Below are 26936 nucleotides of genomic sequence, written 5' to 3'. Positions count from 1 at the left end.
CTCACAGAGTTACATCTATATTTCGTGGATCTCTTTGCTAACCTTATTTCTGTCGAATCTGAGAACAGATATTTCGGATCCCTTAGAAGACTATAGGGTCAAAGGAAATATCCTCCGTTAACAAAGAGAAAGAAGCTTTCTGAGAAACTTCTTTGTATTCTGTGAAATCATCTCACAGAGTTACAGCTTTCCCCTCAAGAAGCCTTTCGCTAAGACAGTTCTTGTGGAATTGGCAAAGTGATATTTGGAAGCGCATAGAGGGCTATGTTTAAAAAAAGAAATATCCTCAGATGAAATCTGGAAAGAAGCTTTCTAAGAAACTACTTAGTGTTCTGTTAATTCATCTCACAGAGTTACATCTGTATTTCGTGGATCCCTTTGCTAGCCTTATTTCTGTGGAATCTGAGAACAGATATTTCGGATCCCTTTGAAGACTATAGGGCCAAAGGAAATATCCTCCGATAACAAAGAGAAAGAAGCTTTCTGAGAAACTTCTTTGTGTTCTGGGAAATCATCTCACACAGTTACAGCTTTCCCCTCAAGAAGCCTTTCGCTAAGACAGTTCTTGTGGAATTGGCAAAGTGATATTTGGAAGCCCATAGAGGGCTATGGTGAAAAAGGAAATATCATCAGTTGAAATATCGAAAGAAGCTTTCTGAGAAACTGCTTACTGTTCTGTTAATTCATCTCACAGAGTTACATCTGTATTTCGTGGATCTCTTTGCTGGCCTTATTTCTGTGGAATCTGAGAACAGATATTTCGGATCCCTTAGAAGACTACAGGGCCAAAGGAAATATCCTCCGATAACAAAGAGAAAGAAGCTTTCTGAGAAACTTCTTTGTGTTCTGTGAAATCATCTCACAGGTTATAGCTTTCCCCTCAAGACGCCTTTCGCTAAGACAGTTCTTGTGGAATTGGCAAAGTGATATTTGGAAGCGCATAGAGGGTATGGTGAAAAAGGAAATGTCCTCAGATGAAATCTTGAAAGTAGCTTTCTGAGAAACTGCTTAGTGTTCTTTTAATTCATCTCACAGAGTTACATCTGTATTTCGTGGATCTCTTTGCTAGCCTTATTTCTGTGGAATCTGAGAACAGATATTACGGATCCCTTAGAAGACTATAGGGCCAAAGGAAATATCCTCTGATAACAAAGAGAAAGAAGCTTTCTGAGAAACTTCTTTGTGTTCTGTGAAATCATCTTACAGAGTTACAGCTTTCCCCTCAAGAATCCTTTCGCTAAGACAGTTCTTGTGGAATTGGCAAAGTGATATTTGGAAGTCCATAGAGGGCTATGGTGAAAAAGGAAGTATCCTCAGATGAAATCTGGAAAGAAAGTTTGTGAAAAACTGCTTAGTGTTCTGTTAATTCATCTCAGAGAGTTACATCTGTGTTTCGTGGATCTCTTTGCTGGCCTTATTTCTGTGGCATCTGAGAACAGATATTTCGGATGCCTTAGAAGACTATAGGGACAAAGGAAATATCCTCCGATAACAAAGAGAAAGAAGCTTTCTGAGAAACTCCTTTGTGGTCCGTGAAATCATCTCGCAGAGTTACAGCTTTCCCCTCAAGAAGCCTTTCATTAAGACAGTTCTTCTGGAAATGGCAAAGTGATATTTGGAAGCCCATAGAGGGCTGTGGTGAAAAAGGAAATATCCTCAGATGAAATCTGGAAACAAGCTTTCTGAGAAACTGCTTAGTGTTCTGTTAATTCATCTCACAGAGTTACATCTGTATATCGTGGATCTCTTGGCTATCCTTACTTCTGTGGAATCTGAGGACAGATATTTCGGATCCCTTCGAAGACTCTAGGGCCAAAGGAAATAATCTCCGATAACAAAGAGAAAGAAGCTTTCTGAGAAACTCCTTTGTGTTCTGTGAAATCATCTCACAGAGTTACAACTTTACCCTCAAGAAGCCTTTCGCTAAGACAGTTCTTGTGGAATTGGCAAAGTGATATTTGGAAGCCCATAGAGGGCTGTGGTGAAAAAGGAAATATCCTGAGATGAAATCTGGAAAGAAGCTTTCTGAGAAACTGCTTAGTGTTCTGTTAATTCATCTCACAGAGTTACATCTGTATTTCGTGGATCTCTTTGCTAGCCTTATTTCTGTGGAATCTGAGAACAGATATTTCGGATCCTTTGAAGACTATAGGCCCAAAGGAAATATCCTCCGATAACAAAGGGAAAGAAGCATTCTGCGAAACTTCTTTGTGTTCTGTGAAATCACCTCACAGGTTATAGCTTTCCATCAAGACGCCTTTCTCTAAGACAGTTCTTGTGGAATTGGCAAAGTGATATTTGGAAGCGCATAGAGGGTATGGTGAAAAAGGAAATGTCCTCAGATGAAATCTGGAAAGTAGCTTTCTGAGAAACTGCTTAGTGTTCTTTTAATTCATCTCACAGAGTTACATCTGTATTTCGTGGATCCCTTTGCCAGCCTTATTTCTGTGGAATCTGAGAACAGATATTTCGGATCCCTTTGAAGACTATAGGGCCAAAGGAAATATCCTCCGATAACAAAGAGAAAGAAGCTTTCTGAGAAACTTCTTTGTGTTCTGGGAAATCATCTCACACAGTTACAGCTTTCCCCTCAAGAAGCCTTTCGCTAAGACAGTTCTTGTGGAATTGGCAAAGTGATATTTGGAAGCCCATAGAGGGCTACGGTGAAAAAGGAAATATCATCAGTTGAAATATCGAAAGAAACTTTCTGAGAAACTGCTTAGTGTTCTGTTAATTCATCTCACAGAGTTACATCTGTATTTCGTGGATCTCTTTGCTGGCCTTATTTCTGTGGAATCTGAGAACAGATATTTCGGATCCCTTTGAAGACTATAGGGCCAAAGGAAATATCCTCCGATAACAAAGAGAAAGAAGCTTTCTGAGAAACTTCTTTGTGTTCTGGGAAATCATCTCACACAGTTACAGCTTTCCCCTCAAGAAGCCTTTCGATAAGACAGTTCTTGTGGAATTGGCAAAGTGATATTTGGAAGCCCATAGAGGGCTATGGTGAAAAAGGAAATATCATCAGTTGAAATATCGAAAGAAACTTTCTGAGAAACTGCTTAGTGTTCTGTTTATTCATCTCACAGAGTTACATCTGTATTTCGTGGATCTCTTTGCTGGCCTTATTTCTGTGGAATCTGAGAACAGATATTTCGGATCCCTTAGAAGACTATAGGGCCAGAGGAAATATCCTCTGATAACAAAGAGAAAGAAAGTTTCTGAGAAACTTCTTTGTGTTCTGTGAAATCATCTTACAGAGTTACGGCTTTCCCCTCAAGAATCCTTTCGCTAAGACAGTTCTTGTGGAATTGGCAAAGTGATATTTGGAAGTCCATAGAGGCCTATGGTGAAAAAGGAAGTATCCTCAGATGAAATCTGGAAAGAAACTTTCGAGAAACTGCTTAGTGTTCTCTTAATTCATCTCACAGAGTTACATCTGTATTTCGTGGATCTCTTTGCTGGCCTTATGTCTGTGGAATCTGAGAACAGATATTTCGGATCCCTTAGAAGACTATAGGGCCAAAGGAAATATCCTCCGATAACAAAGAGAAAGAAGCTTTCTGAGAAACTCCTTTGTGGTCCGTGAAATCATCTCACAGGGTTACAGCTTTCCCCTCAAGAAGCCTTTCGCTAAGACAGTTCTTCTGGAAATGGCAAAGTGATATTTGGAAGCCCATAGAGGGCTGTGGTGAAAAAGGAAATATCCTGAGATGAAATCTGGAAAGAAGCTTTCTGAGAAACTGCTTAGTGTTCTGTTAATTCATCTCACAGAGTTACATCTGTATATCGTGAATCTCTTGGCTATACTTATTTCTGTGGAATCTGAGAACAGATATTTCGGATCCCTTTGAAGACTATAGGGCCAAAGGAAAGAATCTCCGATAACAAAGAGAAAGAAGCTTTCTGAGAAACTCCTTTTTGTTCTGTGAAATCATCTCACAGAGTTACAACTTTACCCTCAAGAAGCCTTTCGCTAAGACAGTTCTTGTGGAATTGGCAAAGTGATATTTGGAAGCCCATAGAGGGCTGGGGTGAAAAAGGAAATATCCTCAGATGAAATCTGGAAAGAAGCTCTCTGAGAAACTGCTTAGTGTTCTGTTAATTCATCTCACAGAGTTACATCTGTATTTCGTGGATCACTTTACTAGCCTTATTTCTGTGGAATCTGAGAACAGATATTTCGGATCCTTTGAAGACTATAGGGCCAAAGGAAATATCCTCCGATAACAAAGAGAAAGAAGCTTTCTGAGAAACTTCTTTGTGTTCTGTGAAATCATCTCACAGAGTTACAGCTTTCCCCTCAAGAAGCCTTTCGCTAAGACAGTTCTTGTGGAATTGGCAAAGTGATATTTGGAAGCCAATGGAGGGCTACGGTGAAAAAGGAAATATCCTCAGATGAAATCTGGAAAGAAGTTTTTTGAGAAACTGCTTAGTGTTCTTTTAATTCATCTCAAAGAGTTACATCTGTATATCGTGGATCTCTTGGCTATCCTTATTTCTGCGGAATCTAAGAACAGATATAACGGATCCCTTTGAAGACTATAGGGCCAAAGGAAATAAACTCCGATAACAAAGAGAAAGAAGCTTTCTGAGAAACTTCTTTGTTTTCTGTGAAATCAACTCACAGTATTACAGCTTTCCCCTCAAGAAGCCTTTCGCTAAGACAGTTCTTGTGGAATTCGCAAAGTGAGATTTGCAAACGCATAGAGGGCTACGGTGAAAAAGGAAATATCCTCAGATGAAATCTGGAAAGAAGCTTTCTGAGAAACTGCTTAGTGTTCTGTTAATTCATCTCACAGAGTTACATCTGTATTTCGTGGATCTCTTTGCTAGCCTTTTTTCTGTGGAATCTGAGAACAGATATTTCTGATCCCTTTGAAGACTATCGGGCCAAAGGAAATATCCTCCGATAACAAAGAGAAAGAAGCTTTCTGAGAAACTTCTTTGTGTTCTGTGAAATCATCTCACAGAGTTACAGCTTTCCCCTCAAGAAGCCTTTCGCTAAGACAGTTCTTGTGGAATTGGCAAAGTGATATTTAGAAGCCAATGGAGGGCTACGGTGAAAAAGGAAATATCCTCAGATGAAATCTGGAAAGAAGTTTTTTGAGAAACTGCTTAGTGTTCTTTTAATTCATCTCAAAGAGTTACATCTGTATATCGTGGATCTCTTGGCTATCCTTATTTCTGCGGAATCTAAGAACAGATATAACGGATCCCTTTGAAGACTATAGGGCCAAAGGAAATAAACTCCGATAACAAAGAGAAAGAAGCTTTCTGAGAAACTTCTTTGTTTTCTGTGAAATCAACTCACAGTATTACAGCTTTCCCCTCAAGAAGCCTTTCGCTAAGACAGTTCTTGTGGAATTCGCAAAGTGAGATTTGCAAACGCATAGAGGGCTACGGTGAAAAAGGAAATATCCTCAGATGAAATCTGGAAAGAAGCTCTCTGAGATACTGCTTACTGTTCTTTTAATTCATCTCAAAGAGTTACATCTGTATATCGTGGATCCGTTGGCTATCCTTATTTCTGTGGAATCTGAGAACAGATATTTCGGATCCCTTTGAAGACTATAGGGCCAAAGGAAATATCCTCTGATAACAAAGAGAAAGAAGCTTTCTGAGAAACTTCTTTGTGTTCTGTGAAATCATCTCACAGAGTTACAGCTTTCCCCTCAAGAAGCCTTTCGCTAAGACAGTTCTTGTGGAATTGGCAAATGATATTTGGAAGCCCATAGAGGGCTGTGGTGAAAAAGGAAATATCCTCAGATGAAATCTGGAAAGAAGCTTTCTGAGAAACTGCTTAGTGTTCTTTTAATTCATCTCACAGAGTTACATCTGTATTTCGTGGATCTCTTTGCTAGCCTTATTTCTGTGGAATCTGAGAACAGATATTTCGGATCACTTTGAAGACTATCGGGCCAAAGGAAATATCCTCCGATAACAAAGAGAAAGAAGCTTTCTGAGAAACTCCTTTGTGTTCTGTGAAATCATCTCACAGAGTTACAGCTTTCCCCTCAAGAAACCTTTCGCTAAGACAGTTCTTGTGGAATTGGCAAAGTAATATTTGGAAGCCCATAGAGGGCTGTGGTGTAAAAGGAAATATCCTCAGAAGAAATCTGGAAAGAAGCTTTCTGAGAAACTGCTTAGTATTCTGTTAATTCATCTCACAGAGTTACATCTGTATTTCCTGGATCTCTTTGCTAGCCTTATTTCTGTGGAATCTGAGAACAGATATTTCGGATCCTTTTAAGACTCTAGGGCCAAAGGAAATATCCTCCGATAACAAAGAGAAAGAAGCTTTCTGAGAAACTTCTTTGTGTTCTGTGAAATCATCTCACAGAGTTACAGCTTTCCCCTCAAGAAGCCTTTCGCTAAGACAGTTGTTGTGGAATTGGCAAAGTGATATTTGGAAGCGCATAGAGGGCTATGGTTAAAAAAAGAAATATCCTCAGAGGAAATCTGGAAAGAAGCTCTCTGAGAAACTGCTTATTGTTCTGTTAATTCATCTCACAGAGTTACATCTGTATTTCGTGGATCTCCTTGCTAGCTTTATTTCTGTGGAATCTGAGAACAGATATTTCGGATCCCTTTGAAGACTATAGGGCCAAAGGAAATAATCTCCGATAACAAAGAGAAAGAAGCTTTCTGAGAAACTCCTTTGTGTTCTGTGAAATCATCTCACAGAGTTACAACTTTACCCTCAAGAAGCCTTTCGCTAAGACAGTTCTTGTGGAATTGGCAAAGTGATATTTGGAAGCCCATAGAGTGCTGTGGTGTAAAAGGAAATATCCTCAGATGAAATCTGGAAAGAAGCTTTCTGAGAAACTGCTTAGTGTTCTGTTAATTCATCTCACAGAGTTACATCTGTATTTCCTGGATCTCTTTGCTAGCCTTATTTCTGTGGAATCTGAGAACAGATATTTCGGATCCTTTGAAGACTCTAGGGCCAAAGGAAATATCCTCCGATAACAAAGAGAAAGAAGCTTTCTGAGAAACTTCTTTGTGTTCTGTGAAATCATCTCACAGAGTTACAGCTTTCCCCTCAAGAAGCCTTTCGCTAAGACAGTTCTTGTGGAATTGGCAAAGTGATATTTGGAAGCCAATGGAGGGCTACGGTGAAAAAGGAAATATCCTCAGATGAAATCTGGAAAGAAGTTTTTTGAGAAACTGCTTAGTGTTCTTTTAATTCTTCTCACAGAGTTACATCTGTATATCGTGGATCTCTTGGCTATTCTTATTTCTGCGGAATCTAAGAACAGATATTTCGTATCCCTTTGAAGACTATAGGGCCAAAGGAAATAAACTCCGATAACAAAGAGAAAGAAGCTTTCTGAGAAACTTCTTTGTGTTCTGTGAAATCATCTCACAGTATTACAGCTTTCCCCTCAAGAAGCCTTTCGCGAAGACAGTTCTTGTGGAATTCGCAAAGTGATATTTGCAAACGCATAGAGGGCTATGGTGAAAAAGGAAATATCCTCAGATGAAATCTGGAAAGAAGCTTTCTGAGAAACTGCTTAGTGTTCTGTTAATTCATCTCACAGAGTTACATCTGTATTTCGTGGATCTCTTTGCTAGCCTTATTTCTGTGGAATCTGAGAAGAGATATTACGGATCCCTTTGAAGACTATCGGGCCAAAGGAAATATCCTCCGATAACAAAGAGAAAGAAGCTTTCTGAGAAACTTCTTTGTGTTCTGGGAAATCATCTCACAGTGTTACAGCTTTCCCCTCAAGAAGCCTTTCGCTAAGACAGTTCTTGTGGAATTGGCAAAGTGATATTTGGAAGCCCATAGAAGGCTATGGTGAAAAAGTTAATATCCTCAGATGAAATCTGGAAAGAGTCTTTCTGAGAAACTGCTTAGTGTTCTGTTAATTCATCTCACAGAGTTACATCTGTGTTTCTTGGATCTCTTTGCTAGCCTTATTTCTGTGGAATCTGAGAACAGATATTTCGGATCCCTTTGAAGACTATAGGGCCAAAGGAAATAATCTCCGATAACAAAGAGAAAGAAGCTTTCTGAGAAACTTGTTTGTGTTCTGTGAAATCATCTCACAGAGTTACAACTTTACCCTCAAGAAGCCTTTCGGTAAGACAGTTCTTGTGGAATTGGCAAAGTGATATTTGGAAGCCCATAGAGGGCTGTGGTGTAAAAGGAATTATCCTCAGATGAAATCTGGAAAGAAGCTTTCTGAGAAACTGCTTAGTGTTCTGTTAATTCATCTCAGAGAGTTACATCTGTATTTCCTGGATCTATTTGCTGGCCTTATTTCTGTGCAATCTGAGATCAGATATTTCGGATCCCTTAGAAGACGATAGGGCCAAAGGAAATATCCTCCGATAACAAAGAGAAAGAAACTTTCTGAGAAACTTCTTTGTGTTCTGTCATATCATCTCACAGAGTTACAGCTTTCCCCTCAAGAAGCCTTTCGCTAAGACAGTTCTTGTGGAATTGGCAAAGTGATATTTGGAAGCGCCTAGAGGGCTATGGTGAAAAAGGAAATATCCTCAGATGAAATCTGGAAGGAAGCTTTCTGAGAAACTACTTAGTGTTCTGTTAATTCATCTCACAGAGTTACATTTGTATTTCTTGGATCTTCTTGCTAGCCTTATTTCTGTGGAATCTGAGAACAGATATTTCGGATCCTTTGAAGATTATAGGGCCAAAGGAAATATCCTCCGATAACAAAGAGAAAGAAGCTTTCTGAGAAACTTCTTTGTGTTCTGTGAAATCATCTCACAGAGTTACAGCTTTCCCCTCAAGAAGCCTTTCGCTAAGACAGTTCTTGTGGAATTGGCAAAGTGATATTTGGAAGCCCATAGAGGGCTATGGTGAAAAAGGAAATATCCTCAGATGAAATCTGGAAAGAAGCTTTCTGAGAAACCGCTTAGTGTTCGGTTAATTCATCTCACAGAGTTACATCGGTATTTCGTGGATATCTTTGCTAGCCTTATTTTTGTGGAATCTGAGAACAGATATTACGGATCCCTTAGAAGACTATAGGGCCAAAGGAAATATCCTCTGATAACAAAGAGAAAGAAGCTTTCTGAGAAACTTCTTTGTGTTCTTTGAAATCATCTTACAGAGTTACAGCTTTCCCCTCAGGAATCATTTCGTTAAGACAGTTCTTGTGGAATAGGCAAAGTGATATTTGGAAGCCCATAGAGGGCTATAGTGAAAAAGGAAGTATCCTCATATGAAATCTGGAAAGAAGCTTTCTGAGAAACTGCTTAGCGTTCTATTAATTCATCTCACAGAGTTACATCTGTATTTCGTGGATCTCTTTGCTGGCCTTATTTCTGTGCAATCTGAGATCAGATATTTCGGATCCCTTAGAAGACGTTAGGGCCAAAGGAAATATCCTCCGATAACAAAGAGAAAGAAGCTTTCTGAGAAACTTCTTTGTGTTCTGTGATATCATCTCACGGAGTTACAGCTTTCCCCTCAAGAAGCCTTTCGCTAAGACAGTTCTTGTGGAATTGGCAAAGTGATATTTGGAAGCGCCTAGAGGGCTATGGTGAAAAAGGAAATATCCTCAGATGAAATCTGGAAAGAAGCTATCTGAGAAACTGCTTAGTGTTCTGTTAATTCATCTCACAGAGTTACATCTGTATTTCGTGGATCTCTTTGCTGGCCTTATATCTGTGGAATCTGAGAACAGATATTTCGGATCCCTTAGAAGACTATAGGGCCAAAGGAAATATCCTCCGATAACAAAGAGAAAGAAGCTTTCTGAGAAACTTCTTTGTGTTCTGTGATATCATCTCACAGAGATACAGCTTTCCCCTCAAGAAGCCTTTCGTTAAGACAGTTCTTGTGGAATTGGCAAAGTGATATTGGGAAGCCCATAGAGGGCTATGGTGAAAAAGGAAATATCCTCAGATGAAATCTGGAAAGAAGCTTTTTGAGAAACTGCTTAGTGTTCTGTTCATTCATCTCACAGTGTTACATCTGTATTTCGTGGATCTCTTTGCTAGCCTTATTTCTGTGGAATCTGGGAAAAGATATTTCGGATCCCTTTGAAGACTATAGGGCCAAAGGAAATATTCTCCGATAACAAAGAGAAAGAAGTTTTCTGAGAAACTCCTTTGTGTTCTGTGAAATCATCTCACAGAGTTACACCTTTCCCCTCAGGAAGCCTTTCGCTAAGACAGTTCTTCTGGAATTGGCAAAGTGATATTTGGAAGCCCATAGAGGGCTGGGGTGAAAAAGGAAATATACTCAGATGAAATCTGGAAAGAAGCTTTCTGAGAAACTGCTTAGTGTTCTGTTAATTCATCTCACAGAATTAGATCTGTATTTCGTGGATCTCTTTGCCAGGCTTATTTCTGTGGAATCTGAGAACAGATATTTCGGATCCATTAGAAGACTATAGGGCCAAAGGAAATTAACTCCGATAACAAAGAGAAAGAAGCTTTCTGAGAAACTTTTTTGTGTTCTGTGAACTCATGTCACAGAGTTCCAGATTTCTCCTCAACAAGCCTTTCGCTAATACAGTTCTTGTGGAATTGGCAAAGTGATATTTGGAAGCGCATAGAGGGCTATGGTGAAAAAGGAAATATCCTCTGATGAAATCTGGAAAGAAGCTTTCTGAGAAACTGCTGAGTGTTCTGTTAATTCATCTCACAGAGTTACATCTGTATTTCGTGGATGTCTTTGCTAGCCTTATTTTTGTGGAATCTGAGAACAGATATTACGGATCCCTTAGAAGACTATAGGGCCAAAGGAAATATCCTCCGATGACAAAGAGAAAGAAGCTTTCTGAGAAACTTCTTTTTGTTCTGTGAAATCATCTCACAGAGTTACAGCTGTATTTCTTGGGTCTCTTTGCTAGCCTTATTTCTGTGGAATCTGAGAACAGGTATTTCGGATCCTTTAAAGACTATAGGGCCAAAGGAAATATCCACCGATAGCAAAAAGAAAGAAGGTTTCTGAGACACTTCTTTTTGTTCTGTGAAATCATCTTACAGAGTTACAGCTTTCCCCTCAAGAATCCTTTCGCTAAGACAGTTCTTGTGGAATTGGCAAAGTGATATTTGGAAGCGCGTAGAGGGCTATGGTGAAAAAGGAAGTATCCTCAGATGAAACCTGTAAAAGAAACTTTCTTAGAAACTGCTTAGTGTTCTGTTAATTCATCTCACAGAGTTACATCTGTATTTCGTGGATCTCTTTGCTGGCCTTATTTCTGTGGAATCTGAGAACAGATATTTCGGATCCCTTAGAAGTCTATAGGGCCAAAGGAAATATCCTCCGATAACAAAGAGAAAGAAGCTTTCTGAGAAACTCCTTGTGTTCCGTGAAATCATCTCACAGAGTTACAGCTTTCCCCTCAAGAAGCCTTTCGCTAAGACAGTTCTTGTGGATTTGGCAAAGTGATATTTGGAAGCCCTTAGAGTGCTATGGTGAAAAAGAAAATATCCTCAGATGAAATCTAGAAAGAAGCTTTCTGAGAAACTGCTTAGTGTTCTGTTAATTCATCTCACAGAGTTACATCTGTATTTCGTGGATCTCTTTGCTATCCTTATTTCTGTGGAATCTGAGAACAGATATTTCGGATCCCTTAGAAGACTATAGGGCCAAAGGAAATATCCTCCGATAACAAAGAGAAAGAAGCTTTCACAGAAACTTCCTTGTGTTCTGTGAAATCATCTCACAGAGTTACAGCTTTCCCCTCAAGAAGCCTTTCGCTAAGACAGTTCTTATGGAATTAGCAAAGAGATATTTGGAAGCCCTTAGAGGGCTATGGTGAAAAAGGAAATATCCTCAGATGAAATCTGGAAAGAAGCTTTCTGAGAAACTGCTTAGTGATCTGTTAATTCATCTCACAGAGTTACATGTACATTGCGTGGATTTCTTTGCTAGCCTTATATCTGTGGAATCTGAGAACAGATATTTCGGATCCCTTTGAAGACTATAGGGCCAAAGTAAATATACTCCGATAACAAAGAGAACGAAGCTTTCTAAGAAACTTATTTGTGTCTGTGAAATCATCTCACAGAGTTACAGCTTTCCCTTCAAGAAGCCTTTCGCTAAGACAGTTCTTGTGGAATTGGCAAAGTGATATTTGGAAGCCCATGGAGGGCTATGGTGAAAAAGGAAATATCCTCAGATGAAATCTCGAAAGAAGCTTTCTCAGAAACTGCTTAGTGTTCTGTTAATTTATCTCACAGAGTTACATCTGTATATCGTGGATCTCTTGGCTATCCTTATTTCTGTGGAATCTAAGAACAGATATGTAGGATCCCTTTGAAGGCTATAGGGCCAATGGAAATAAACTCCGATAACAAAGAGAAAGAAGCTTTTTGAGAAACTTCTTTGTGTTCTGTGAAATCATCTCACAGAGTTACAGCCTTCCCCTCAAGAAGCCTTTCGCTAAGACAGTTCTTGTGGAATTGGCAAAGTGATATTTGGAAGCCCATAGAGGGCTATGTTGAAAAAGGAAATATCCTCAGATGGAATCTGGAAAGAAGCTCTCTGAGAAACTGCTTAGTGTTCTGTTAATTCATCTCACTGAGTTACATCTGTATTTCGTGGATTTCCTTGCTAGCCTTTTATCTGTGGAATCTGAGAACAGATATTTCGGATCCCTTTGAAGACTATAGGGCCAAAGGAAATATCCTCCGATAACAAAGTGAAAGAAGCTTTCTGAGAAACTTCTTCGTGTTCTGTGAAGTCATCTCACAGAGTTACAGCTTTCCCCTCAAGAAGACTTTCGCTAAGACAGTTCTTGTGTAATTGGCAAAGTGATATTTGGAAGCCCATGGAGGGCTATGGTTAAAAAGGAAATATCCTCAGATGAAATCTGGAAAGAAGCTTTCTGAGAAACTGCTTAGTGTTCTGTTAATTCATCTCACAGAGTTACATCTGTATATCGTGGATCTCTTGGCAATCCTTATTTCTGTGGAATCTAAGAACAGATATTTCAGATCCCTTTGAAGACTCTAGGGTCAAAGGAAATAAACTCCGATAACAAAGAGAAAGAAGCTTTCTGAGAAACTTCTTTGTGTTCTGTGAAATCATCTCACAGTGTTACAGCTTTCCCCTCAAGAAGCCTTTCGCTAAGACAATTCTTGTGGAATTCGCAAAGTTATATTTGCAAGCGCATAGAGGGCTATGGTGAAAAAGGAAACATCCTCAGATGAAATCTGGAAAGAAGCATTCTGAGAAACTGCTTAGTGTTCTGTTAATTCATCTCACAGAGTTACATCTATATTTCGTGGATCTCTTTGCTGGCCTTATATCTGTGGAATCTGAGAACAGATATTTCGGATCCCTTAGAAGACTATAGGACCAAAGGAAATATCCTCCGATAACAAAGAGAAAGAAGCTTTCTGAGAAACTTCTTTGTGTTCTGCGATATCATCTCACAGAGATACAGCTTTCCCCTCAAGAAGCCTTTCGTTAAGACAATTCTTATGGAATTGGCAAAGTGATATTGGGAAGCCCATAGAGGGCTCTGGTGAAAAAGGAAATATCCTCAGATGAAATCTGGAAAGAAGATTTTTGAGAAAGGGCTTAGTGTTCTGTTAATTCATCTCACAGAGTTACATCTGTATTTCGTGGATCTCTTTGCTAGCCTTATTTCTGTGGAATCTGGGAAAAGATATTTCGGATCCCTTTGAAGACTATAGGGCCAAAGGAAATATTCTCCGATAACAAAGAGAAAGAAGTTTTCTGAGAAACTCCTTTGTGTTCTGTGAAAGCATCTCACAGAGTTACAGCTTTCCCCTCAGGAAGCCTTTCGCTAAGACAGTTCTTCTGGAATTGGCATAGTGATATTTGGAAGCCCATAGAGGGCTGGGGTGGAAAAGGAAATATCCTCAGATGAAATCTGGAAAGAAGCTTTCTGAGAAACTGCTTAGTGTTCTGTTAATTCATCTCACAGAGTTACATCTGTATTTCCTGGATCTCTTTGCCAGGCTTATTTTTGTGGAATCTGAGAACAGATATTTCGGATCCCTTAGAAGACTATAGGGCCAAAGGAAATATCCTCCGATAACAAAGAGAAAGAAGCTTTCTTAGAAACTTCTTTGTGTTCTGTGAAATCATCTCACAGAGTTACAGCTTTCCCCTCAAGGAGCCTTTCGCTAAGACAGTTCTTGTGGAATTGGCAAAGTGATATTTGGAAGCCCATAGAGGGCTATGGTGAAAAAGGAAATATCCTCAGTAAAATCTGGAAAGAAGCTTTCTGAGAAACAGCTTTGTGTTCTGTTATTTCATCTCACAGAGTTACATATGTAATTCGTGGATCTCTTTGCTAGCCTTATATCTGTGGAATCTGAGAACAGATATTTTGGATCCCTTCTAAGACTATAGGGCCAATGGAAATATCCTCCGATAACAAAGAGAAAGAAGCTTTCTGAGAAACTTCTTTGTGTTCTGTGAAATCATCTCACAGAGTTCCAGCTTTCCCCTCAAGAAGCCTTTCGCTAAGACAGTTCTTGTGGAATTGGCAAAGTGATATTTGGAAGCCCATAGAGGGCTATGGTGAAAAAGGAAATATCCTCAGATGAAATCTGGAAAGAAGCTTTCTGAGAAACCGCTTAGTGTTCTGTTAATTCATCTTACAGAGTTACATCGGTATTTCGTGGATGTCTTTGCTAGCCTTATTTCTATGGAATCTGAGAACAGATATTACGGATCCCTTAGAAGACTATAGGGCCAAAGGAAATATCCTCTGATAACAAAGAGAAAGAAGCTTTCTGAGAAACTTCTTTGTGTTCTCTGAAATCATCTTACAGAGTTACAGCTTTCCCCTCAAGAATCATTTCGCTAAGACAGTTCTTGTGGAATAGGCAAAGTGATATTTGGAAGCCCGTAGAATGCTATAGTAAAAAAGGAAGTATCCTCAGATGAAATCTGGAAAGAAGCTTTCTGAGAAACTGCTTAGTGTTCTGTTAATTCATCTCACAGAGTTACATCTGTATTTCCTGGATCTCTTTGCTGGCCTTATTTCTGTGCAATCTGAGATCAGATATTTCGGATCACTTAGAAGACGATAGGGCCAAGGGAAATATCCTCCGATAACAAAGAGAAAGAAGCTTTCTGAGAAACTTCTTTGTGTTCTGTGATATCATCTCACAGAGTTACAGCTTTCCCCTCAAGAAGCCTTTCGTTAAGACAGTTCTTGTGGAATTGGCAAAGTGATATTTGGAAGCGCCTAGAGGGCTATGGTGAAAAAGGAAATATCCTCAGATGAAATCTGGAAAGAAGCTTTCTGAGAAACTACTTAGTGTTCTGTTCATTCATCTCACAGAGTTACATTTGTATTTCTTGGATCTCCTTGCTAGCCTTATTTCTGTGGAATCTGAGAACAGATATTTCGGATCCCTTTGAAGACTATAGGGTCAAAGAAAATAATCTCCGATAACAAAGAGAAAGAAGCTTTCTGAGAAACTTCTTTGTGTTCTGTGAAATCATCTCACACAGTTACAGCTTTCCTCTCAAGAAGCCTTTCGCTAAGACAGTTCTTGTGGAATTAGCAAAGTGATATTTGGAAGCCCTTAGAGGACTATGGTGAAAAAGGAAATATCCTCAGATGAAATCTGGAAAGAAGCTTTCTGAGAAACTGCTTAGTGATCTGTTAATTCATCTCACAGAATTACATGTATATTGCGTGGATTTCTTTGCTACCTTATATCTGTGGAATCTGAGAAGAGATATTTCGGATACCTTAGAAGACTATAGGGCCAAAGTAAATATACTCCGATAACAAAGAGAACGAAGCTTTCTAAGAAACATATTTGTGTCTGTGAAATCATCTCACAGAGTTACACCTTTCCCTTCAAGATGCCTTTCGCTAAGACAGTTCTTGTGGAATTGGCAAAGTGAAATTTGGAAGCCCATGGAGGGCTATGGTGAAAAAGGAAATATCCTCAGATGAAATCTGGAAAGAAGCTTTCTGAGAAACTGCTTAGTGTTCTGTTAATTCATCTCACAGAGTTACATCTGTATATCGTGGATCTCTTGGCTATTCTTATTTCTGTGGAATCTAAGAACAGATATGTAGGATCCCTTTGAAGGCTATAGGGCCAATGGAAATAAACTCCGATAACAAAGAGAAAGAAGCTTTCTGAGAAACTTCTTTGTGTTCTGTGAAATCATCTCACAGAGTTACAGCCTTCCCCTCAAGAAGCCTTTCGCTAAGACAGTTCTTGTGGAATTGGCAAAGTGATATTTGGAAGCCCTTAGAGGGCTATGGTGAAAAAGTAAATATCCTCAGATGGAATCTGGAAAGAAGCATTCTGAGAAACTGCTTAGTGTTCTGTTAATTCATCTCACAGAGTTACATCTGTATTTCGTGGATCTCCTTGCTAGCCTTTTATCTGTGGAATCTGAGAACAGATATTTCGGATCCCTTTGAAGACTATAGGGCCAAAGGAAATATCCTCCGATAACAAAGTGAAAGAAGCTTTCTGAGAAACTTCTTCGTGTTCTGTTAAGTCATCTGACAGAGTTACAGCTTTCCCGTCAAGAAGACTTTCGCTAAGACAGTTCTTGTGTAATTGGCAAAGTGATATTTGGAAGCCCATGGAGGGCTATGGTGAAAAGGAAATATCCTCAGATGAAATCTGGAAAGAAGCTTTCTGAGAAACTGCTTAGTGTTCTGTTAATTCATCTCACAGAGTTACATCTGTATATCGTGGATCTCTCGGCAATCCTTATTTCTGTGGAATCTAAGAACAGATATTTCGGATCCCTTTGAAGACTCTTGGGCCAAAGGAAATAAACTCCGATAACAAAGAGAAAGAAGCTTTCTGAGAAACTTCTTTGTGTTCTGTGAAATCATCTCACAGAGTTACAGCCTTCCCCTCAAGAAGCCTTTCGCTAAGACAGTTCTTGTGGAATTGGCAAAGTGATATTTGGAAGCCCTTAGAGGGCTATGTTGAAAAAGGAAATATCCTCAGATGGAATCTGGAAAGAAGCATTCTGAGAAACTGCTTAGTGTTCTGTTAATTCATCTCACAGAGTTACATCTGTATTTCTTGGATCTCCTTGCTAGCCTTTTATCTGTGGAATCTGAGAACAGATATTTCGGATCCCTTTGAAGACTATAGGGCCAAAGGAAATATCCTCCGATAACAAAGAGAAAGAAGCTTTCTGAGAAACTTCTTCGTGTTCTGTTACGTCATCTCACAGAGTTACAGCTTTCCCGTCAAGAAGACTTTCGCTAAGACAGTTCTTGTGTAATTGGCAAAGTGATATTTGGAAGCCCATGGAGGGCTATGGTGAAAAAGGAAATATCCTCAGATGAAATCTGGAAAGAAGCTTTCTGAGAAACTGCTTAGTGTTCTGTTAATTCATCTCACAGAGTTACATCTGTATATCGTGGATCTCTTGGCAATCCTTATTTCTGTGGAATCTAAGAACAGATATTTCGGATCCCTTTGAAGACTCTAGGGCCAAAGGAAATAAACTCCGATAACAAAGAGAAAGAAGCTTTCTGAGAAACTTCTTTGTGTTCTGTGAAATCATCTCACAGTGTTACAGCTTTCCCCTCAAGAAGCCTTTCGCTAAGACAATTCTTGTGGAATTCGCAAAGTTATATTTGCAAGCGCATAGAGGGCTATGGTGAAAAGGAAATATCCTCAGATGAAATCTGGAAAGAAGCATTCTGAGAAACTGCTTAGTGTTCTGTTAATTCATCTCACAGAGTTACTTCTGTATTTCATGGAACTCTTTGTTAGCCTTATTTCTGTGGAAACTGAGAACAGATATTTCGGATCCCTTAGAAGACTATAGGGCCAAAGGAAATATCCTCCGATAACAAAGAGAAAGAAGCTTTCTGAGAAACTTCTTTGTGTTCTGTGATATCATCTCACAGAGATACAGCTTTCCCCTCAAGAAGCCTTTCGTTAAGACAGTTCTTGTGGAATTGGCAAAGTGATATTGGGAAGCCCATTGAGGGCTATGGTGAAAAAGGAAATATCCTCAGATGAAATCTGGAAAGAAGATTTTTGAGAAACTGCTTAGTGTTCTGTTAATTCATCTCACAGAGTTACATCTGTGTTTCAGGATCTCTTTGCTAGCCTTATTTCTGTGGAATCTGGGAAAAGATATTTCGGATCCCTTTGAAGACTATAGGGCCAAAGGAAATATTCTCCGATAACAAAGACAAAGAAGTTTTCTGAGAAACTCCTTTGTGTTCTGTGAAATCATCTCACAGAGTTACAGCTTTCCCCTCAAGAAGCCTTTCGATAAGACAGTTCTTCTGGTATTGGCAAAGTGATATTTGGAAGCCCATAGAGGGCTGTGGAGAAAAAGGAAATATCCTCAGATGAAATCTGGAAAGAAGCTTTCTGAGAAACTGCTTAGTGTTCTGTTAATTCATCTCACACAGTTACATCTGTATTTCGTGGATCTCTTGGCAATCCTTATTTCTGTGGAATCTAAGAACAGATATTTCGGATCCCTTTGAAGACAATAGGGCGAAAGGAAATAAACTCCGATAACAAAGAGAAAGAAGCTTTCTGAGAAACTTCTTTGTGTTCTGTGAAATCATCTCACAGTGTTACAGCTTTCCCCTCAAGAAGCCTATCGCTAAGACAATTCTTGTGGAATTGGCAAAGTAATATTTGCAAGCGCATAGAGGGCTATGGTGAAAAGGAAATATCCTCAGATGAAATCTGGAAAGAAGCATTCTGAGAAACTGCTTAGTGTTCTGTTAATTCATCTCACAGAGTTACATCTGTATTTCATGGAACTCTTTGTTAGCCTTATTTCTGTGGAAACTGAGAACAGATATTTCGGATCCCTTAGAAGACTATTGGGACAAAGGAAATATCCTCGAATAACAAAGAGAAAGAAGCTTTCTGAGAAACTTCTTTGTGTTCTGTGAAATCGTCTCACAGAGTTACAGCTTTCCCCTCAAGAAGCCTTTCGCTAAGACAGTTGTTGTGGAATTGGCAAAGTGATATTTGGAAGCCCTTAGAGGGCTATGGTGAAAAAGGAAATATCCTCAGATGAAATCTGGAAAGCAGCTTTCTGAGAAACTGCTTAGTGTTCTGTTAATTCATCTCACAGAGTTACATCTGTATTTCGTGGATCTCTTTGCTGGCCTTAGATCTGTGGAATCTGAGAACAGATATTTCGGATCCCTTTTAAGACTATAGGGCCAAAGGAAATATCCTCCGATAACAAAGAGAAAGAAGCTTTCTGAGAAACTTCTTTGTGTTCTGTGATATCATCTCACAGAGATACAGCTTTCCCCTGAAGAAGCCTTTCGTTAAGACAGTTCTTGTGGAATTGGCAAAGTGATATTGGGAAGCCCATAGAGGGCTATGGTGAAAAAGGAAATATCCTCAGATGAAATCTGGAAAGAACCTTTCTGAGAAACTGCTTAGTGTTCTGTTAATTCATCTCACAGAGTTACATCTGTATTTCGTGGATCTCTTTGCTGGCCTTATATCTGTGGAATCTGAGAACAGATATTTCGGATCCCTTAGAAGACTATAGGGCCCAAGGAAATATCCTCGGATAACAAAGAGAAAGAAGCTTTCTGAGAAACTTCTTTGTGTTCTGTGATATCATCTCACAGAGATACAGCTTTCCCCTCAAGAAGCCTTTCGTTAAGACAGTTCTTGTGGAATTGGCAAAGTGATATTGGGAAGCCCATAGAGGGCTATGGTGAAAAAGGAAATATCCTCAGATGAAATCTGGAAAGAAGATTTTTGAGAAACTGCTTAGTGTTCTGTTAATTCATCTCACAGAGTTACATCTGTATTTCGTGGATCTCTTTGCTAGCCTTATTTCTGTGGAATCTGGGAAAAGATATTTCGGATCCCTTTGAAGACTATAGGGCCAAAGGAAATATTCTCCGATAACAAAGAGAAAGAAGTTTTCTGAGAAACTCCTTTGTGTTCTGTGAAATCATCTCACAGAGTTACAGCTTTCCCCTCAGGAAGCCTTTCGATAAGGCAGTTCTTCTGGAATTGGCAAAGTGATATTTGGAAGCCCATAGAGGGCTGGGGTGAAAAAGGAAATATCCTCAGATGAAATCTGGAAGGAAGCTTTCTGAGAAACTGCTTAGTGTTCTGTTAATTCATCTCACACATTTACATCTGTATTTCGTGGATCTCTTGGCAATCCTTATTTCTGTGGAGTCTAAGAACAGATATTTCGGATCCCTTTGAAGACTATAGGGCGAAAGGAAATAAACTCCGATAACAAAGAGAAAGAAGCTTTCTGAGAAACTTCTTTGTGTTCTGTGAAATCATCTCACAGTGTTACAGCTTTCCCCTCAAGAAGCCTTTCGCTAAGACAATTCTTGTAGAATTCGCAAAGTTATATTTGCAAGCGCATAGAGGGCTATTGTGAAAAGGAAATATCCTCAGATGAAATCTGGAAAGAAGCATTCTGAGAAACTGCTTAGTGTTCTGTTAATTCATATCACACAGTTACATCTGTATTTCGTGGAACTCTTTGTTAGCCTTATTTCTGTGTAAACTGAGAACAGATATTTCGGATCCCTTAGAAGACGATATTGCCAAAGGAAATATCCTCCGATAACAAAGAGAAAGAAGCTTTCTGAGAAACTTCTTTGTGTTCTGTGAAATCGTCTCACAAAGTTACAGCTTTCCCCTCAAGAAGCCTTTCGCTAAGACAGTTGTTGTGGAATTGGCAAAGTGATATTTGGAAGCCCTTAGAGTTCTATGTTGAAAAAGGAAATATCCTCAGATGAAATCTGGAAAGAAGCTTTCTGAGAAACTGCTTAGTGTTCTGTTAATTCATCTCACATAGGTACATCTGCATTTCGTGGATCTCTTTGCTGGCCTTATATCTGTGGAATCTGAGAACAGATATTTCGAATCCCTTAGAAGACTATAGGGCCAAAGGAAATATCCTCCGATAACAAAGAGAAAGAAGCTTTCTGAGAAACTTCTTTGTGTTCTGTGATATCATCTCACAGAGATACAGGTTTCCCCTCAAGAAGCCTTTCGTTAAGACAGTTCTTGTGGAATTGGCAAAGTGATATTGGGAAGCCCATAGAGGGCTATGGAGAAAAAGGAAATATCCTCAGATGAAATCTGGAAAGAAGATTTTTGAGAAACTGCTTAGTGTTCTGTTAATTCATCTCACAGAGTTACATCTGTATTTCGTGGATCTCTTTGCTAGCCTTATTTCTGTGTAATCTGGGAAAAGATATTTCGGATCCCTTTGAAGACTATAGGGCCAAAGGAAATATTCTCCGATAACAAAGAGAAAGAAGTTTTCTGAGAAACTCCTTTGTGTTCTGTGAAATCATCTCACAGAGTTACAGCTTTCCCCTCAGGAAGCCTTTCGATAAGACAGTTCTTCTGGAATTGGCAAAGAGATATTTGGAAGCCCATAGAGGTGTGGGGTGAAAAAGGAAATATCCTCAGATGAAATCTTGAAAGAAGCTTTCTGAGAAACTGCTTAGTGTTTTGTTAATTCATCTCACAGTGTAACATCTGTATTTCGTGGATCTCTTTGCCAGGCTTATTTCTGAGGAATCTGAGAACAGATATGTCGGATCCCTTAGAAGACTATAGGGCCAAAGGAAATATCCTCCGATAACAAAGAGAAAGAAGCTTTCTGAGAAACTTCTTTGTGTTCTTTGAAATCATCTCACAGAGTTACAGCTTTCCCCTCAAGAAGCCTTTCGCTAAGACAGTTCTTGTGGAATTGGAAAAGTGATATTTGGAAGCCCATAGAGGGCTATGGTGAAAAAGGAAGTATCCTCAGTAAAATCTGGAAAGAAGCTTTCTGAGAAACAGCTTAGTGTTCTGTTAATTCATCTCACAGAGTTACATCTGTAATTCGTGGATCTCTTTGCTAGCCTTATATCTGTGGAATCTGAGAACAGATATTTCGTATCTCTTTGAAGAGTATGGGGCCAATGGAAATATCCTCCGATAACAAAGAGAAAGAAGCTTCCTGAGAAACTTCTTTGTGTTCTGTGAAATCATCTTACAGAGTTCCAGCTTTCCCCTCAAGAAGCCTTTCCCTAACACAGTTCTTGTGGAATTGGCAAACTGATATTTGGAAGCCCATAGAGGGCTACGGTGAAAAAGGAAATACCTTCAGATGAAATCTGGAAAGAAACTTTCTGAGAAACTGCTCAGTGTTCTGTTAATTCATCTCACAGAGTTACATCTGTATTTCGTGGATCTCTTTGCTGGCCTTATATCTCTGAAATCAGAGAACAGATATTTCGGATCCCTTTGAAGACTATAGGGCCAAAGGAAATATCCTCCGATAACAAAGAGAAAGAAGCTTTCTGAGAAACTTCTTTGTTTTCTGTGATATCATCTCACAGAGATACAGCTTTCCCCTCAAGAAGCCTTTCATTAAGACAGTTCTTGTGGAATTGGCAAAGTGATATTGCGAAGCCCATAGAGGGCTATGGTGAAAAAGGAAATATCCTCAGATGAAATCTGGAAAGAAGATTTCTGAGAAACTGTTTAGTATTCTGTTAATTCATCTCACACAGTTACATCTGTATTTCGTGGATCTCGTTGCTAGCCTTATTTCTGTGAAATCTGAGAAAAGATATTTCGGATCCCTTTGAAGACTATAGGGCCAAAGGAAATATTCTCCGATAACAAAGAGAAAGAAGCTTTCTGAGAAACTGCTTTGTGTTCTTGAAATCATCTCACAGAGTTACAGCTTTCCCCTCAAGAAGCCTTTCGCTAAGACAGTTTTTCTGGAATGGGCAAACTGATATTTGGAAGCCCATAGAGGGCTGTGGTGAAAAAGGAAATATCCTCAGATGAAATCTGAAAAGAAGCTTTCTGAGAAACTGCTTAGTGTTCTGTTAATTCATCTCACAGAGTTACATCTGTATTTCTTGGATCTCTTTGCCAGGCTTATTTCTGTGGAATCTGAGAACAGATATTTCGGATCCCTTAGAAGACTATAGGGCCAAAGGAAATTAACTCCGATAACAAAGAGAAAGAAGCTTTCACAGAAACTTCTTTGTGTTCAGTGAAATCATCTCACAGAGTTACAGCTTTCCCCTCAAGACGCCTTTCGCTAAGACAGTTTTTGTGGAATTGGCAAAGTGATATTTGGAAGCCCATGGAGGGCTATGGTGAAAAAGGAAATATCCTCAGATGAAATCTGGAAAGAAGCTTTCTGAGAAACTTCTTAGTGTTCTGTTAATTCATCTCACAGAGTTACATCTGTATATCGTGGATCTCTTGGCTGTCGTTATTTCTGTGGAATCTAAGAACAGATATTTCAGATCCTTTTGAAGACTATAGGGCCAAAGGAAATAAACTCCGATAACAAAGAGAAAGAAACTTTCTGAGAAACTTCTTTGTGTTCTTTGAAATCATCTAACAGAGTTACCGCTTTCCCCTCAAGAAGACTTTCGCTAAGTCAGTTCTTGTGGAATTGGCAATGTGATATTTGAAGCCCATAGAGGGCTATGCTGATAAAGGAAATATCCTCAGATGAAATCTGGAAAGAAGCTTTCTGAGAAACTGCTTAGTGTTCTGTGTATTCATCTCACAGAGTTACATCTGTATTTCGTGGATGTCTTTGCTAGCCTTATTTCTGTAAATCTGAGAACAGATATTACGGATCCCTTAGAAGACTATAGGGCCAAAGGAAATATCCTCCGATAACAAAGAGAAAGAAGCTTTCTGAGAATCTTCTTTGTGTTCTGTGAAATCATCTTACAGAGTTACAGCTTTCCCCTCAAGAAGCCTTTCGCTAAGACAGTTCTTGTGGAATTGGCAAACTGATATTTAGAAGCCCATAGAGGGCTATGGTGAAAAAAGAAGTATCCTCAGATGAAATCTGGAAAGAAGCATTCTGAGAAACTGCTTAGTGTTCTGTTAATTCATCTCACAGAGTTACATCGGTATTTCATGGATCTCTTTGCTAGCCTTATTTCTGTGGAATCTGAGAACAGATATTTCGGATCCCTTTGAAGACTATAGGGCCAAAGGAAATAATCTCCAATAACAAAGAGAAAGAAGCTTTCTGAGAAACTTCTTTGTGTTCTGTGAAATCATCTCACAGAGTTACAGCTTTCCCCTCAAGAAGCCTTTCGCTAAGACAGTTCTTTTGGAATTGGCAAAGTGATATTTGGAAGCCCTTAGAGGGCTATGGTGAAAAAGGAAATATCCTCAGATGAAATCTGGAAAGAAGCTTTCTGAGAAACTGCTTAGTGTTCTGTTAATTCATCTCACAGAGTTACATCTATATTGCGTGGATTTCTTTGCTAGCCTTATTTCGGTGGAATTTGAGAACAGATATTTCGGATCCCTTTGAAGACTATAGGGCCAAAGGAAATATCCTCCGATAACAAAGAGAAAGAAGCTTTCTGAGAAACTTCTTTGTTTTCTGTGAAATCACCTCACAGAGTTAGAGCTTTCACTTCAAGAAGCCTTTCCCTAAGACAGTTCTTGTGGAATTGGCAAAGTGATATTTGGAAGCCCATGGAGGGCTATGGTGAAAAAGGAAATATCCGAAGATGAAATCAGGAATGAAGCTTTCTGAGAAACTGCTTAGTGTTCTGTTAATTCATCTCACAGAGTTACATCTGTATGTCGTGGATCTCTTGGCTATCCTTATTTCAGTGGAATCTAAGAACAGATATGTAGGATCCCTTTGAAGGGTATAGGGCCAATGGAAATAAACTCCGATAACAAAGAGAAAGAAGCTTTCTGAGAAACTTCTTTGTGTTCTCTGAAATCATCTCACAGAGTTACAGCTTTCCCCTCAAGAAGCCTTTCGCTAAGACAGTTCTTGTGGAATTGGCAAAGTGATATTTGGAAGCGCATAGAGGGCTATGGTGAAAAAGGAAATATCCTCAGATGGAATCTGGAAAGATGCATTCTGAGAAACTGCTTAGTGTTCTGTTAATTCATCTCACAGAGTTACATCTGTATTTCGTGGATCTCTTTGCTAGCCTTATTTCTATGGAATCTGAGTATAGATATTTCGGATCCCTTAGAAGACTATAGGGCCAAAGGAAATATCTTCTGATAACAAAGAGAAAGAAGCTTTCTGAGAAACTTCTTTGTGTTCTCTGAAATCATCTTACAGAGTTACAGCTTTCCCCTCAAGAATCATTTCGCTAAGACAGTTCTTGTGGAATAGGCAAAGTGATATTTGGAAGCCCATAGAGGGCTATAGTGAAAAAGGAAGTATCCTCAGATGAAATCTGCAAAGAAGCTTTCTGAGAAACTGCTTAGTGTTCTGTTAATTCATCTCACAGAGTTACATCTGTATTTCCTGTATCTCTTTGCTAGCCTTATTTCTGTGCAATCTGAGATCAGATATTTCGGATCCCTTAGAAGACGATAGGGCCAAAGGAAATATCCTCCGATAACAAAGAGAAAGAAGCTTTCTGAGAAACTTCTTTGTGTTCTGTGATATCATCTCACAGAGTTACAGCTTTCCCCTCAAGAAGCCTTTCGCTAAGACAGTTCTTGTGGAATTGGCAAAGTGATATTTGGAAGCGCCTAGAGGGCTATGGTGAAAAAGGAAATATCCTCAGATGATATCTGGAAAGAAGCTTTCTGAGAAACTACTTAGTGTTCTGTTAATTCATCTCACAGAGTTACATTTGTATTTCTTGGATCTCCTTGCTAGCCTTATTTCTGTGGAATCTGAGAACAGATATTTCGGATCTTTTGAAGATTATAGGGCCAAAGGAAATATCCTCCTATAACAAAGAGAAAGAAGCTTTCTGAGAAACTTCTTTGTGTTCTGTGATATCATCTCACAGAGTTCCAGCTTTCCCCTCAAGAAGCCTTTCGCTAAGACAGTCCTTGTGGAATTGGCAAAGTGATATTTGGAAGCCCATAAAGTTCTTTGGTGATAAAGGAAATATCCTCAGATGAAATCTAGAAAGAAGCTTTCTGAGAAACTGATTAGTGTTCTGCTAATTCATCTCACAGAGTTACATCTATATTGCGTGGATTCCTTTGCTAGCCTTATTTCTGTGGAATCTGAGAACAGATATTTCGGATCCCTTTGAAGACTATAGGGCGAAAGGAAATATCCTCCGATAACAAAGAGAAAGAAGCTTTCTGAGAAACTTCTTTGTGTTCTGTGAAATCATCTCGCAGAGTTCGAGCTTTCCCTTCAAGAAGCCTTTCGCTAAGACAGTTCTTGTGGAATTGGCAAAGTGATATTTGGAAGCCCATGGAGGGCTATGGTGAAAAAGGAAATATCCGAAGATGAAATCTGGAATGAAGCTTTCTGAGAAACTGCTTAGCGTTCTGTTAATTCATCTCACAGAGTTACATCTGTATGTCGTGGATCTCTTGGCTATCCTTATTTCTGTGGAATCTAAAAACAGATATGTAGGATCCCTTTGAAGGCTATAGTCCCAAAGGAAATATCCTCCGATAACAAAGAGAAAGAAGCTTTCTGAGAAACTTCTTTGTGTTCTGTGAAATCATCTCACAGAGTTACAGCTTTCCCCTCAAGAATCCTTTCGCTATGGCAGTTCTTGTGGAATTCGCAAAGTGATATTTGGAAGCCCATAGAAGGCTATGGTGAAAAAGGAAATATCCTCAGATGGAATCTGGAAAGAAGCTTTCTGAGAAACTGCTTAATGTTCTGTAAATTCATCTCACAGAGTTACATCTGTATTTCCTGGATCTCTTTGCTAGCCTTATTTCTTATGGATTTGAGAACAGATATTTCGGATCCCTTTGAAGAATCTAGGCCCAAAGGAAATGTCCTCCGATAACAAAGAGAAAGAAGCTTTCTGAGAAACTTCTTTGTGTTCTGTGAAATCATCTCACAGAGTTACAGCTTTCCCCTCAAGAAGCCTTTCGCTAAGACAGTTCTTGTGGAATAGGCAAAGTGATATGTGGAAGCCCATAGAGGGCTATGGTGGAAAAGGAAATATCCTCAGATGAAATCTGGAAAGAAGCTTTCTGAGAAACTGCTTAGTATTCTGTTAATTCATCTCACAGAGTTACATCTGTATTTCGTGGATCTCTTT

This window comes from Macaca fascicularis, chromosome 18, assembly GCF_037993035.2.
Source record: "Macaca fascicularis isolate 582-1 chromosome 18, T2T-MFA8v1.1".
Classification (NCBI taxonomy): domain Eukaryota; kingdom Metazoa; phylum Chordata; class Mammalia; order Primates; family Cercopithecidae; genus Macaca; species Macaca fascicularis.
Note: the sequence above shows the minus strand (reverse complement) of the source record.